Source organism: Trachypithecus francoisi, unplaced genomic scaffold (genome assembly GCF_009764315.1).
Source record: "Trachypithecus francoisi isolate TF-2019V2 unplaced genomic scaffold, Tfra_2.0 Lachesis_group11, whole genome shotgun sequence".
NCBI classification, from domain to species: domain Eukaryota; kingdom Metazoa; phylum Chordata; class Mammalia; order Primates; family Cercopithecidae; genus Trachypithecus; species Trachypithecus francoisi.
In genome coordinates this window covers 126,928,026-126,941,361 of record NW_022681456.1, presented here as the reverse complement: position 1 = coordinate 126,941,361, position 13,336 = coordinate 126,928,026, and the positions used below count along the sequence as shown (strand labels likewise).

The 13,336-nt window shown below is 49.4% G+C and overlaps 1 long non-coding RNA gene across 1 annotated transcript; it reads left to right on the top strand.

The window, feature by feature from the left end:
* Positions 1 to 395: 395 nt before the first annotated feature.
* On the top strand, positions 396 to 11,567 carry LOC117090661. Its single transcript, XR_004440084.1, has 5 exons — positions 396 to 4,991; positions 7,634 to 7,714; positions 8,638 to 8,693; positions 9,776 to 9,889; positions 11,071 to 11,567. It is a non-coding gene; the product is annotated as an uncharacterized LOC117090661 (long non-coding RNA).
* The last annotated feature ends 1,769 nt before the right edge of the window (positions 11,568 to 13,336 follow it).

The following is a 13,336-nucleotide window of genomic DNA, read 5'->3' as shown; positions in this document are numbered from 1 at the left end:
ACGTGCAGGTTTGTTACATATGTATACATGTGCCATGTTGGTGTGCTGCACCCATTAACTCGTCATTTACATTAGGTATATCTCCTAATGCTATCCCTCCCCCATCCTCCCACCCCACAATAGGACCCAGTGTGTGATACTCAAAGAAAGGGAGAACATGAGCAAGAAAATTAGACGGAAATGGATGTAACTGGGGCAAGTAGAACTGATCTAGGTAAATAGAGACAAAAATAGAGAAAGCAGTTTGAAGGACATTGTGTTAACACACACAGGGATGTGTACGTACACACACACACTTGCACGTACACATTTCATCTTGTCTTCCGGACGATGACATTCAGGAATAAGTTCTTCAGTTTGGGAAATAGCTGCGCAGAGTTGTGACTGAGAAATGTGTTTCAGCTTAAAGAGACTAGAGTAACATGTGGTTAAGGGACTCCTGCGAAATGAGCAGAACCAAGTGTGCACTGACTGTGCACAGAGGCAGGTTTTAGGGGCTGTGTAACAGGGTGGATGGTCTGTGCTTTGACCTGGTTTCACTCCTTTGACTGGTTGTGACTCTGCATAAGCCATTTAATCCACAGCAAAAGATAGATGCTTGAAAACTGCTTTAATACATACATATTTATTTATGCTGACAACCTCCGCATGTCACTCAGTAAAAATTTCCAGGCTACTTCCCATATTGACGAAACAGAAGGTTAAACTAAATTATGGCAGAGGAACATAATACGTAAAAAATGTAATAAAATTAAAGATGAGATTAGCACCTGAAAATCTCTCTATTATGACTCGAAGGCCTGCTAATTTAGCCCTGAGAGGTACGGCCCTTCCTAATTTTGACAGTGAGAAATATATTGTCCTGGGTCCTGATATAAAGGACCTGTGGGGACAGAGGGCAGTGCTCTGGATAACGCCCCTCCAGTGGAGAAAGGAAAGATCCCATTATGACCACTACATCCCTCTCGGAAGATGGCAGAGGAGGCCAGCACTCCCACCAGTACACACCAAAGTATCACGGCCCAAATTATCCAGCTTCATCTTCACTATCTATACCAGTCATGTTCAATGACTTATAAAAAGCAGTGGTACCCTTCTAGTCCAATAAAATCTTGCACAAGCACAGAGAAAGCAGGGCGGAGGGGTCATTGTTTCCGAGGGGGAAGGGCTGACCATTTTCTTAGGGCTTCTCTTTCCCCACGCAGAGACTGGTGAGGCCTGATGAGGCAGCTTTGCTCGGAATCTCAAATGTCTGAAAATCCCTTGTCCGATCCAGGTGAAAGGATGGACATCAGAAAGGAAGGAGGGAAGGAGGGAAGAAATAGAGGAATGAAGGGAGACAGGAAAGAATGTTGGTTTTTACTGCTACTTGCGCAGGATTCTTGTGGGAGCCAGTAGGGAAGCTGTTACTTTGAATCGGATAAATGGGCTTCCTCCTCTTGTTCACCGAGACCACTCTTTTGGCTCTTTTCATTGCAATAAAACAAACCACGATACACTAAGAGACTGAAGAGACAGTACAATGCACTTTTAAGTGTCTGGGCTCCAAACCTAACTGTCTGGGTTTGGATCCTGGCCCTACTACTTATTGCTGTGATACTGGATAAGTTACTTAACTTCTCTGTGCCTGTTTTCCCATCTGCAGAAATAGGTGCTAACAGTACCTACCTCATGGGATTACTGTGAGGAGAAAATGTGTTAGCATGCGTATGGTGTTTAGATTGGCGTTTGGCACATGGTCTGGGAATAAGTGTCAGCCGTCATTATGTTGTGGGTATATAAATACACGACTCCTTGCAATGTCAGTTTTTGTCCACACAATGCCCTCTGCCCTCAGGTGAGCCAGCCTGTCCCATCTCACGGCCTCATGGTGGCTTAGCTCACCCAGCAGTGGGAGCAGATGGCTGAGCTGCAGCCAGGGTTCTGTGAGCGTGGTGGGCTGAGGAGGGAAAGGAATGAGGTTTGGAGTCCTTTTGTTGTTTAGCTTGGATCAGAAGGAATCTATGGTAGCATGCAGTCGTGATCTTATTTTACAGCTGCAGGATATTGGTAGACAAACTTCTCCCTAATCTATCCGATCTATAAGCCCAAAGGGCCTATAATAGGGGCGGCCACGGGGTCAGTGGCCTCCTCCTTCCCAGCAACTGTGTGATGTAGCTGAGCTTGGAGAAAGAGCACTTGGCTGTGGTGCAACTGGCCTAAAATTCACAGCCCCATTCTCTTGATCTGAGCTGCTTCCGGGGAATAAGGTGGCACCCAGCGTCTCAGGTGCTATGTAAGGTACTTCCCAAGAGTTTCCCATATCGGTTGTAAGGTGCTGTCTGCACATGAGGGATGGTTTTATGAAGACACAGGGGAGAGTTACCAGCAGAGCGATGGCCAAAGCTTTGAGCTAGATGGTTTTCATTTTCCTGACACATCACCCTAGGCTTTTCCCGATGTTTCCATCAATCTGTGAAGTGCAGTGTGTGGTCATGTCCCACAGGGAGTTTACCATTTACTCTGGAAGACCAAACTTACAGGCTACACTCTGGGGACAGACCATGCTAATCCTGTGGGGAGTTGGGAAAGAGGACTGGGAGACTCTGTGGCTGAGGAGGGGCTTCAGGGCAGCAAGGATGATGGCTGGGTTTGAATAGTCAGTGGAGAAGGAAGTGTGGAAAAGCCAGAGAAGTAGACATGGCTGTGTGCATGTCAGAGAGGGCAGGGAGACCGGGTTCGTGGAGGTGGCAGAAGCAGCACATTGATCTCTGCTTCTGACAGAAGATCAGAGGGGATTTTGGGGGGGCGGGTGGTGGTCTGGCTAGAGTATGGGCAGCCTTGAAGCCCTAGTGGAATATTTTCAACTTGATTCTATGGAAAATTACGTATGACAGTGTAGGAGGGCTTATCTTCTAACTGAAACCAGCTGGGAATCTTTCCTGATAGAGTCAAGGGCAGGGCAGAGTGAGGGCCTTTGGTAGCATGTGCAAATGTACACGCATTTAACTAGTGTGTGTGGCCCACCATGCTTCTAAACCTACCTTTACCTCTTCTAGTTCTTCAAATCTCTTAACCCTCTTGTCTGTGAGCATGGACAATCCGGGGCTTACACAGACAAGACCACAGTGTGCCATCTTGTCAGAAGGAGAAACTGAGGCACTCTATTCTAAAGAGGCTGGTTCTAGGACCTGCTACTCCACTGTGGAGTAAGACCCAGAGTGTGCGCTGCCAGGCCCCTTCCTTCAGAGATCTGGCTTCTAAAGCTGATTCTTTTCCTGTATCTCATAAAGAGGGAAAGGATGTGCCTAAGAGAGGTTATTTGGAAGAATGACCTTTGTAACTGCCTCCAATCAGCACAGGTGCACAGAGGCAGGTGTGGGGAAGAGGGCTGCCTGGATCTGGGGTTCTCAATCCCCCATACTCCTTGGCCTGTTGTTGATGGGGAGCTAGAGGAGGGTGCAGACTTAGCAGATTAAGAAAGATAAACGCTTACTCCTTAACAGTGGGAAAGAGGGATGGAAAAGGAAGATCGAAATCTGAGGCACGAGGAGTGGCCTATCCTGGTGGAGGCAGGAGAGACACGTGTCCTCTACATGACCATCCAAGTCTTTGATAGGGTGGTCCTTGCTCCGAGGGAAGAGTGTGGGCCACAGGCCTCAGGGAGGCTCTGAGGTTGTGGGTGCTCCCCCCTCTCCAGAGCTGCTGCCATTGTCTTTGTCCTCGGAGTGCTCTCCTCCCACCCCTACTGCCTCTTGTTCTCTTTCTCCCCTGGGCCATGAGAATGGCAGGGAGCCCAGCCAGGGCCTGGACAGCGGCCTCAGCTCCCTGTTCTCAATAATTGTGTGTGTGCGTGCACATGTGCATGTGTGCATGTGTATCTGTGAGTGCCTGTGTGTGTGTGTGCGTGTGTGTGTAGAGGCTGGGGCTGGGGTCAACAACAGATCACAGCACAGGAGTAGAGAGCTTCTGGGAGGATGGGGTCACCCATGGGTCTCGCCCTACACCCTGGAGCCCAGAGGACCCTTCGCTCAAACCCACCGCCAGCTGACAACACGGGAGCAGCCAGAGCCACTTTCTTTGCTGCCCAGAGGAGCCTGGGAGAAGCCAGAGGTGTAAGTCAAGCCGTGGAGGACTGGGTGAGGCTGAGCCCCGTGAGAAGTGGGAGGAGCCAGGGATGCTTAGGAGGGGCAAGTACTGTGCAGCGAGAGAGGAGAGAAAGGGGAAGCGTTCGTGCCTCTCTGCCCCTCTGTCCCCCTCTTGCTGCATAGTAGCCGCATCCATGTCTCTTGTACCCTGCAATCTGGAAGCCACCGCCAGAAGCTGAAAATCCCAAGTAGAGCAGCAAAAGGTATGAGGATTGGCACAAAGTTATGGCCAATGGAGGCTCCCCAAAGTGCATGGTAGGTGGTGGTGCAGTGTCCAAAGGCAGGCGTGCTGGGGCGACCCCATAGCTCCGGGTCATATGGGAGAGACTGAGGAACTTTAGTTTGTGGACTCTCAGTCAACCGTGTTGCCGAGGAGGGGAAGGGGAAGTAGATGAGGTGGTTGTTTGGACAAGACCCAAATTCTACTTCTACATACAGGTGCTCACCACGGCCAGTGCCCTGGAAAAGCTCTGGAATAAATACACCTGGGCCTTAGAATGCAGAGGCAGAAGATAATGCCATCCAGTGGGAGCTTTCATGTGTTTCCTTAGCCAGCCTCTGTGTCAGGCTTTCTGGGAACAAGGGCTGGATGAACGAGGCCTTGGGAGTTCCTGTGGGGAGGGACTGGGGGTGAATGGGCAGTGTGGCTGGCCCGGCGGTCACTTCTCCTCTGCTTCTCTAGGCTTTAGGATGGATTCCTGGCTCCTGGTGCCTTGCCACTCCCTGCCACCCTCCTCCATGTCTTCTATCTTCTCCTGCTGGTGTCAGGCCTTGCTTCATGTCCCAACAGGAGCCTCTGGGGCTGGCACAGCACTCGCTGCCTACAACCTGGGCCTGGTGGTTCTCCTAGGGTGCCTCTGGGAGGTAAGGCTGGCGGGCGGGGGTTCCTGGAGAGTTCTAGGATCTTTTTTGGAGGAGTGACCAAGGGATAAATAGAACCATGATATTCCTACATAGAAAATTGAAAAGCTTCTTGATGGGGTCACACGCAGGAGCTGGGATTCTGTGCCCTCTTTGGCTGCTCAATCCTTGTTACAATCTTCCACTCTTTATTTCCTTACATGAGAGAGTACAGGTCAGTGGCAAGGCAGAGTAGAATTCCTCATCCCTCCCACCTCATGTGGATCCCCCATCTCCTGTTTCTACCTGGGCTCTGTTCATCTCTGCCTGGTTTTCTGATCCCCAAATCTGATATTCCTTCCAGACCTTGCAAACAGTCATTCAGCAGGTGTATATCCAATATATGCTTCATGCCAGGCTGTGCTGTGGCCTGCAGAGTCCCTGTTGGATAAGGCCTCCCTGGCCTCCAGAGGCTCACAGTCTAGAGTGGAGACAGGTGTGGGCACAGGCGGTTGCAATGCAGTGCGTGTTGAGTGGGCAACAGAGAGGACGCATCATGCACCAGGGGCAGGGAGGGTGGGGCAGCAACCCAGTGTCTGGGCCAGGGGTTAAGATGTCAGGAAAAGCTTTTCAGAGGTGGTGATGATCATCACAGATGTGTTCCCATGCTGAGTACAGGCGAGGCATTGGTGCAGGCACTTTATGAGGATCGGCTCATCTAATTCTCATGATAGCACTGTTTGAGACGCAGAGGGGTTAAGTAGCTTAGCAGGTGGCAAGGCACAGAGGCAGAGTGCAAACCAGGCACCCTGACTGCACTGCTTACAGCCTCCTCCTCCATCTCTTCCATCTGTTGGTGAGCTAACAGGGAGGAGACGGAAGAAGCAGGTCTGAACAGCCACACCTCTTCCAACTCCTCTTCGTCTCTTCCTTTCTCGTTGCCCAGCTATAGTGCATCCTCCACCCTACTGACACAATAATCCACCCCAAGCACAGGGAGGGTGGTGCCACAGCCTGCTGGGAGCCTCTGATGTTTCCCATCCCGCAGAGGCTGAGGCGAAACCCCTTCATGGGCACACGAAGCCCTCTGGAGTCCTCCCTGGCCCTGTCTTCCTCTCCACCTCGTCTCCCTCTACAGGCTCTCAGCAGCCCTGCACACCACCCTCATCCAGCACAGGCCTGCTCGCCAGCCCACACAGCCATGCTCAGCAAGTCCTCAGGCCTGGGCACATCACTGATTTTCTGCCAGAAGTGCTGTTGTCCCCCAGTCTCCTGACAAATTCTTGCACATCCTTTAGATTCAGGTCAGTTGTCGCCTCACAGGAAGCCTTCCCTGACTCCTCTAAGGCCAGGTTATTTGTTTCCTTGCTTGGCCATTCCCAGCTCTTGGTATAGTCCTGGACTCTCTGAGATGGGCTGGAGCCACTCCACCCATGGGTGAGCACCAGGTGTGGGTCTCCCCGCAACTTCATGTTCAGTGACTTTGCATGAAGTAACCTGAAGTCCCTCCACCGTGGTGGGAGTATTTACACCGTAGGAATTGGCAAACCCTGCAGACACCTCCCCCACGTTAGGAGCCTATTAAGGATATACTGACCCCCCGCCGACTGTGGTCTTTCTCCAGCTGTGTCACCACTTTCATATGTGCCTTTCTTCCCTCCCAAACAGCAAGTGTTTCAAAGGCAGGACCCCTGTCTTATTTATCTGTTTAAAGACAGACACAGCATACTATCTGGTAGCACATGAGGGCTACCAATAACTCATGAGACGTGAGGCATGCCCTAGAGAATTTGTCATTTAATTATGGCAACTAGGCACTCTCCTGACACCCCAATCCCTTGAAAACTGCCACACTCACGGTCAGCTTCCTGCTCAGAAACCTCAGTAGATCCTTTTGCATATATGGCCAGAATGCCAAGTCCCCCAAGGTAGGGATTTCTATCTGTTTGGTTTTATCAACGTGATCCAGTGCTCAGAACAGCGCCCAGCATGGGGAAGTGCTTGGTACCATTCAACACGTTATTGTCAAATAAATCAATACATGATAAAATTCAAGCGTCTTACAACAGCCTTCAAGACCCTTTATTCACAATTCGGTCTCTCCAATTCTGTGGCCTGCTTCTCCTTTGGTCAGAGCCTCCACAGCAGTCCCACTAATCTCCTAGTTAGGCCCCCAGGTCCAGGTACCACATACACTTGTCCCGGCATGAAACTCCCACTCCTTCTCCTCTGTCTGCTCAAAGCCTCCTTATTCTTTGATCCGACTCCTGGAACACCTGCTATTTCCTACTCTTCCTCTAGCACCAACCTGTAAGGTTAGAATTTTTTTCCACATCCTCAGCCAGGCTTTGAGTTCCTTGGGATAGGGCAGACCTGTGGATCGCCTTGGTGTCTTCAGCACCTATCTCAGGCTTTCATGCATAGTAGGCACCCAGGGTGGCGTTGTAGCCTATATTTGCCCACATTAAAAAATTAAAGACCAGCAAGATGCATGCAAGTTGCGCCTCTGATCTCACCACCCCATGGAATTTATTAGCAGTTGTTCACCAAGTGTCAGCAGAGGTTGCATTGGGGTGGTGGTGTTCAGGAGCCCAAGCCAGTCGGGGCTCACCATGGTGGGAACAGGCTTTGTGACTTGGTCTTTTCCTCTTTCTTCTTCCTCTCAGGTCATGGCCACCCCGCTGCTGGCTAACTGCAGCTACTTCTGCCAGCCAGTGGACTACAGATGGAGTGAGCATGGAATGAGGGTATGGCAGGGAGCAGGAAGCAGGAAGCAAGCCTGGAGAGGGTTGGGAGGGACAACTTCATAACAATCAGAGGTCAAGGAGGTATCAACTGAGCCTTTTGATGAGAGACAGGGGACTGGCTGGTTATGTGCAGGCTTTGGAGTCAGATAACCTCGGACCTCAGTTTGAATCTCAGCTCTGCCAGTTACTTGCTGTGTGACTCGGTGGCACACCTAACTCTTCTGGGACTCAATTTTCTTATTTATAAAATTGAGATAATAATACCTATTTTATAAAGGGAAATGATTGAAAGAAGATGGAATCAGATAATATAGGATAGATAATATATGAAAGTGTTTAGCAGAGGGGCCAGCACACACTGAGCACTGAGTGGTAGCTAAGTGGTAGTGATTTCATCACTGTTAGCTGTTCTCTGTTTCAACTAGAAGCAGAACAAAAGGCTTCCTTGTAACAGAAGACTCTAGCTGAAGCCTGTCACCAGGTAGCTGAGGCTTGTCACCAGGTGATATGGATGTTGAGTCACTGGATGTTGGTGATGTGCTCAAGTCTTGTGACCCAAAGTATGATCTTTGGGCCGGCAGCATCCGCATCATCTGGGAGCTGGCTGGAAATGCAGAATCTGTACTCTGCACCAGGCTCACTGATTAAAAATCTTCTTTCAACAAACAAGATGCCCACATGCTCATTAGATTCCTTCCAAGGTTCTGGGCTGGGGCACATTTGTAGAGTCCTTCTGTGGTCACTCCAGTAGCTTCTCCCCTTTTTGCCTGTGCGAGCAGGCATCTTCCTGAAGACAGGTAGGCACTGTGGAATCAGCCGTGCATAGAACAGTGAGGATTTGGGGCTGAACTCAGCCGAGGTGGGACAAGCTGTGGCACCAGCCGGACTGCAATCTGATGGAACTTCCCCTTCCTGCCCAGCAGATGGCGAGCGTGTGCTGCTGGTGCCTCTTTCCAAAGGCCGTTGAATTGCTTGACAGGTAAGATCCCGGACCCACGGGCTCCTGTATATCCGTCAGCCAAATCTGGGGCGGTGTCTGACTCTCCCAGCAAGAATGCTCTGTGGGTTTGCCCAGGCAGCCATGCCAGAGACTAATTTCAGAGTAAAGCCTTGGTCCGGTACCTGGCTGAGGGAGGACGCTCAGCCACTGAGGTAGCATCCCCCTCCACCGGCTCCCATGGTCCCTGCTTTCTATCCACAGAAGTAGGAGTAGGCATTTGCCCCATGAGTAGCCAGACTCCAGGTAAAATTAAAATGGAAAATTAAACAAACTTTAAAACTGACATGATATAGCAAGGGTCATCAGACAACAAAAGCCATCCTTCCATGTTAATGAGAAGAAATCTTGCTGGTGAGGCCAGGGGGCTTGTGGGATTAAGCAGGGTGGGGCAAGAGCATAATGTTGGTGTGGTTGGTAATGAAAAGAGGGGCTCTTTCTTCTCAGTCCCTTGCCAAAATGATCTGAGCAGAGATCACGTGGGAATGTGTGGTGTGGGTGTCTGGATCTTGGGCTGACGGTTCAACACCTGAATTCTTATCCCGGTGCCCTGGGGCGCAAGGATCGGACATTGGAAAGAACCAAGTCTCTGAAGCCAGACTGTTCTGATCCCAGTTTGGCCACCTATCAGTTGTGTGCCTTTGGGCAAGTTACTTAGCCTTTCTGTGCCTTTATTTATCCTGAAAAATGGAAGTAGTAGAAGTATAAACTGCATACAATTATGTGGTATTTCAGTGATTATTTTATACACACAAAGTAGAATAGTGTTTCCTTCCCTCCTCTTCCCACCACACATCCCTGCCCAGCATCTAGAAGACCACCTGAAGCGTTCACACTGTGAGACCTTAGATCCTGCGAGGGTTTGAATTTCAAAAGCCTCAATTAAAGCACACAGTAGGTCATAGATTGGTGTTTGACTATTGTTATTTACCTTTAGTTTTAGTCACTCCTTCAGTAAAACAGGTAGAATTACCCCGTCCCACTCTAAGGGGTAGTTGAGGCCCCGGGAGAAGTCTGGAGAAAGGAGACCTCCAGAGATGACGCCATCTCTTCCTCCTCTCCAGGTGTTCTTTATTTTATGAACGAAGCCAGAGCAGCCCACCTTCCTGCATCTCTACCATCATGGCACCATGCCCTCTGATGGGTGGGCTGGAGTCAAATATGTAGTAGTCAGCCAGGTAAGTGATACGTGCTGTGGACAGCCCTGCCCCAGGCCCTTGTAAGGCAGGTCTGCTGGGCTGAGTCCCAGCTCAGGAGACCTGCATCCCTGGAATATCATGGCTGGTCTCTAACTTTTCCCTTCCCTGAGGCCATGAAACCAGGCCTCTGCTCCCATTTGTCCCTGTGACTCCTTAGAGCTCCTGGGCTACCCATCTCTGGGATGGGGAGGTGGCTGCTGGGAGATGCTCATCATAGCCATCAGCCCAGAGAACACAAAGAGAGTGGAAACATTCTCATTTAGCATCTCAATAACTCCAACCCTCCAGCGTCACGACTTCAGATGGCTCATGCTGGACCTCTGCAGGATAAGGTCTTTCCAGGGATTTTCTGTAGAGATTGCAGAGGTGCTCTCTGCAGCTTGGAGGACTGAAACATCAAAGAAAACTCCCACACCACAGCTAAGCCCAGCTCCACTTATTTTCCTTTATCTCCCCACACCCCACTCTGCAGCCTTCTTCATAGGGATGCTTAATTCTTTGATCCATGTCTTCATGTATCTGTATTATGGACTGGCTAGGTTGTGGCCTCCTATGTGACCCTACTTCTGATGGAAACAATATCTTACCACCCTACAACTGGTAAGGAGATCCCATTGGCTCCAGGAGCCTTGGCTGAACCCTTGGTTCTATTCTTGACTTGTCACTCTATACTTGGCATTGCCCATAAACAAGCCCTCTCATCCTTAGATCTTCCTTAGCTTCCCAACTTGCAAGGGCCTCAGTAGCCATCTCATGATCCTGGAACCAACCCTAACTCACTGGCACAGTGTGGGACTTTGAGCAAGTGGCTTCCATGCTCAGGTCTCAATGTCATTATCTATAAAATGAGGGCCTCGGCCAGATGACCTCTAAACATTAATATCCTGTGAGTCTGTGATCACCGATTGCACCCTCCAGGTGCCTGATGTCTTGCAGTTTTGGGAACACCACTGCCCCCTAGATGGTGATGACAGCCTAAAGTGTCCCATATGGGGCTCTGGATAGACTGAGTTTATTCATCAGGACCACCATGACATGGCTGGATGGGGGAATTGGGGCAACCAGGACCAGGAGAAGGGTCAAGAAGATTCTTGGGATCATGGGGTGGAAAGAACTGACTGCTCCCCCCTCTCTTTCTTCTCATGCTTTCTTTTGCCCAGGATCAGTTTGTGGCCACTGCTGCCCCCTCTTCCTACAGTCTCCTCACCGAGTGCCCCTTCCCTGATGGGTTCAACACGTCTGTGCTCCTGTAAGCCCTCAGTTTCCTCATTCTCTTCCTCAACTTCTACCACCAGACACACCTGAGGGGCAAGCAAGACAGGCGGAACTAAGGGCAGGACCCAGGGACTAAAACCAGCACAGCGTCCCCACAGAGAATTGGGTGGAAGGCAGCGTGGCTTCCAGCTTACTGGTGCCGAGCAGATTCCTCTGGGTTTCCATCGTATCCTCTGAAGGAAGGAGGAGGATTGTCTTCTGTCCAGATCTCAGGATCAAAGAAATAGGTCCAACTTCCTGTGCTCACTTCAGTTAGAGCACTTCCCATGTGACTTTGTAGCTTTGTGTGCATCTCTTTCCCCTGCTAGACCTGAACCCCCCACGGGAGGGACTCTCTTATTCTCCATGTTCCCCACACCTGAAATTTTAATAAACATCTCAACAAACGTGTGTGTTTGGATCCTTGGATCCCATGACTGCACTCATAACCTTGGTGAAGAAGAGGGCTGGGAGTAGGAAAGAGGTCAAGGTTGGCTTGATCTCTAACCTTATAGTGGGAAATTGTGACAGAGAATATTCAAGAGTGGGTGTGGGTCTGTTTGATTTCAGGTGTGGCTGTGTAAATAGCCCTGCATATATTTTTGTCTGTTCAGAATTGCCTGTGTGTGTATTTGTAGAGTTGTGTGATTCTGTGTATGTGCATGGGGAGTGGGAGAGGGCCAGGTGCACATGTCTGAATACTTGTTTTCATATATAATGCATGTTTCCATTTGGGTTTCTCTCCATTTGTGTTGTTTGCCTGTCTCTTCTGTAAGTCTCTGAAAGTCCCACATTGGCAAATAAAAGCCACTGGGATCAATAATTCTCCTGTCCTGATGGGGGACATGGAAGCCCACTGAGAAATCTCTGAATACATGTTCCCCAAGAGCTTCCAAAAATAAATAGGACAAAAGAAGAAATGGGGCACACCCATCTTCTTCACAGAGAGGGAAACTGAGGACCAGCAAAGGGGAATATATGACTGGCATACTATGGCAGAAGCAAATATTGGCTGAGCTGTTCAAACCCAGAATAGGATGGGTTTCTTGAAAGCAGTTTGCTTGGGAGCTGTCTCTATGCCTCCAGTATGATGATTGTGTGAGTATGATGATTGTTCTCCTTTATAATTGCTCTTCAGCTGTTTTTGATCCCTAGGTAAGGTCTTATTTTGCCATGCCTAACAGTCAAGAACATTAAAGAATTGTTGAAGGTTATGCAGTACTATTTGGGGACTGTGTCTCCATCTGGCCTTTTAGTTAATCAACCCAAGGCCAGGCAAGGCTACATCCTGTGGACAGAATACTCAGAGAAAATTCCCTCTAACTTACGCAGGATGTGAGCACATTCCACACACTTTTCCATGCACTGGTTGAGTGCCTTTGGGGGTGGGGGGGGCGGGGTCGGTAGGTGCTTATTTTAAGGCAAACTTTTATGTATTTTTTAAACACAGGAATAAGGTTTGTTCATTTGCTTAGTAGCCAAGGTAAGGGAAAAATTAGTTACTTCACAGTTTAGCACTAATATTTGCCCAGTTCTTTGTGGCTGCCTCTGCCTGATAAAGCAGCACAAAGGGAAATGATATGTTCCAGGTCACGTCTGAATGGAATGAGACTTTCGCCATGGAGAGCCTGTGTCAGGCAGAGTCCCAGAGAGAGTTTGGGGGAAATTCTCAATGGACTGAAGGCCCTCCATTTTTCTATCCTGTACTACTATGTAACAACTCCACCTCTGATATAAGAGTGCGTTGTAAGTATTCTTCATCAGCGTAGGTTGATTGTGTGAATATTATAAACCAAAGTTGTTTATATTTAGCAAAAATACCAAAATTCTTAACTAATATTGTAGACGTTCATCTCTATGAACTGTTTAAGATAACGACAAGGAAAGGTGGTGGTAGACATTTCAGTTTATAACATAGCAGGGCTGGGCTGCTGCTCAGAGACAAGGAGGCCCACAGTACTGGGTGGGAAGGTCCCAGAGACAGAAGTAGGGGCAGCCCCCCACCCCCGTCTCCCATAAGCATCTAACAACTGACGGTTTGGGCTCCTGGCTATCACTTCACAAATCAGAGTACATCAAATTGAGAGATAAAAACCACCTCCCAGTGGCCTTCATTGTCCTCTTCCGGCTCAAAATTCTGTGGGAAACACTCCTCCCCACCCACCCCCGTAT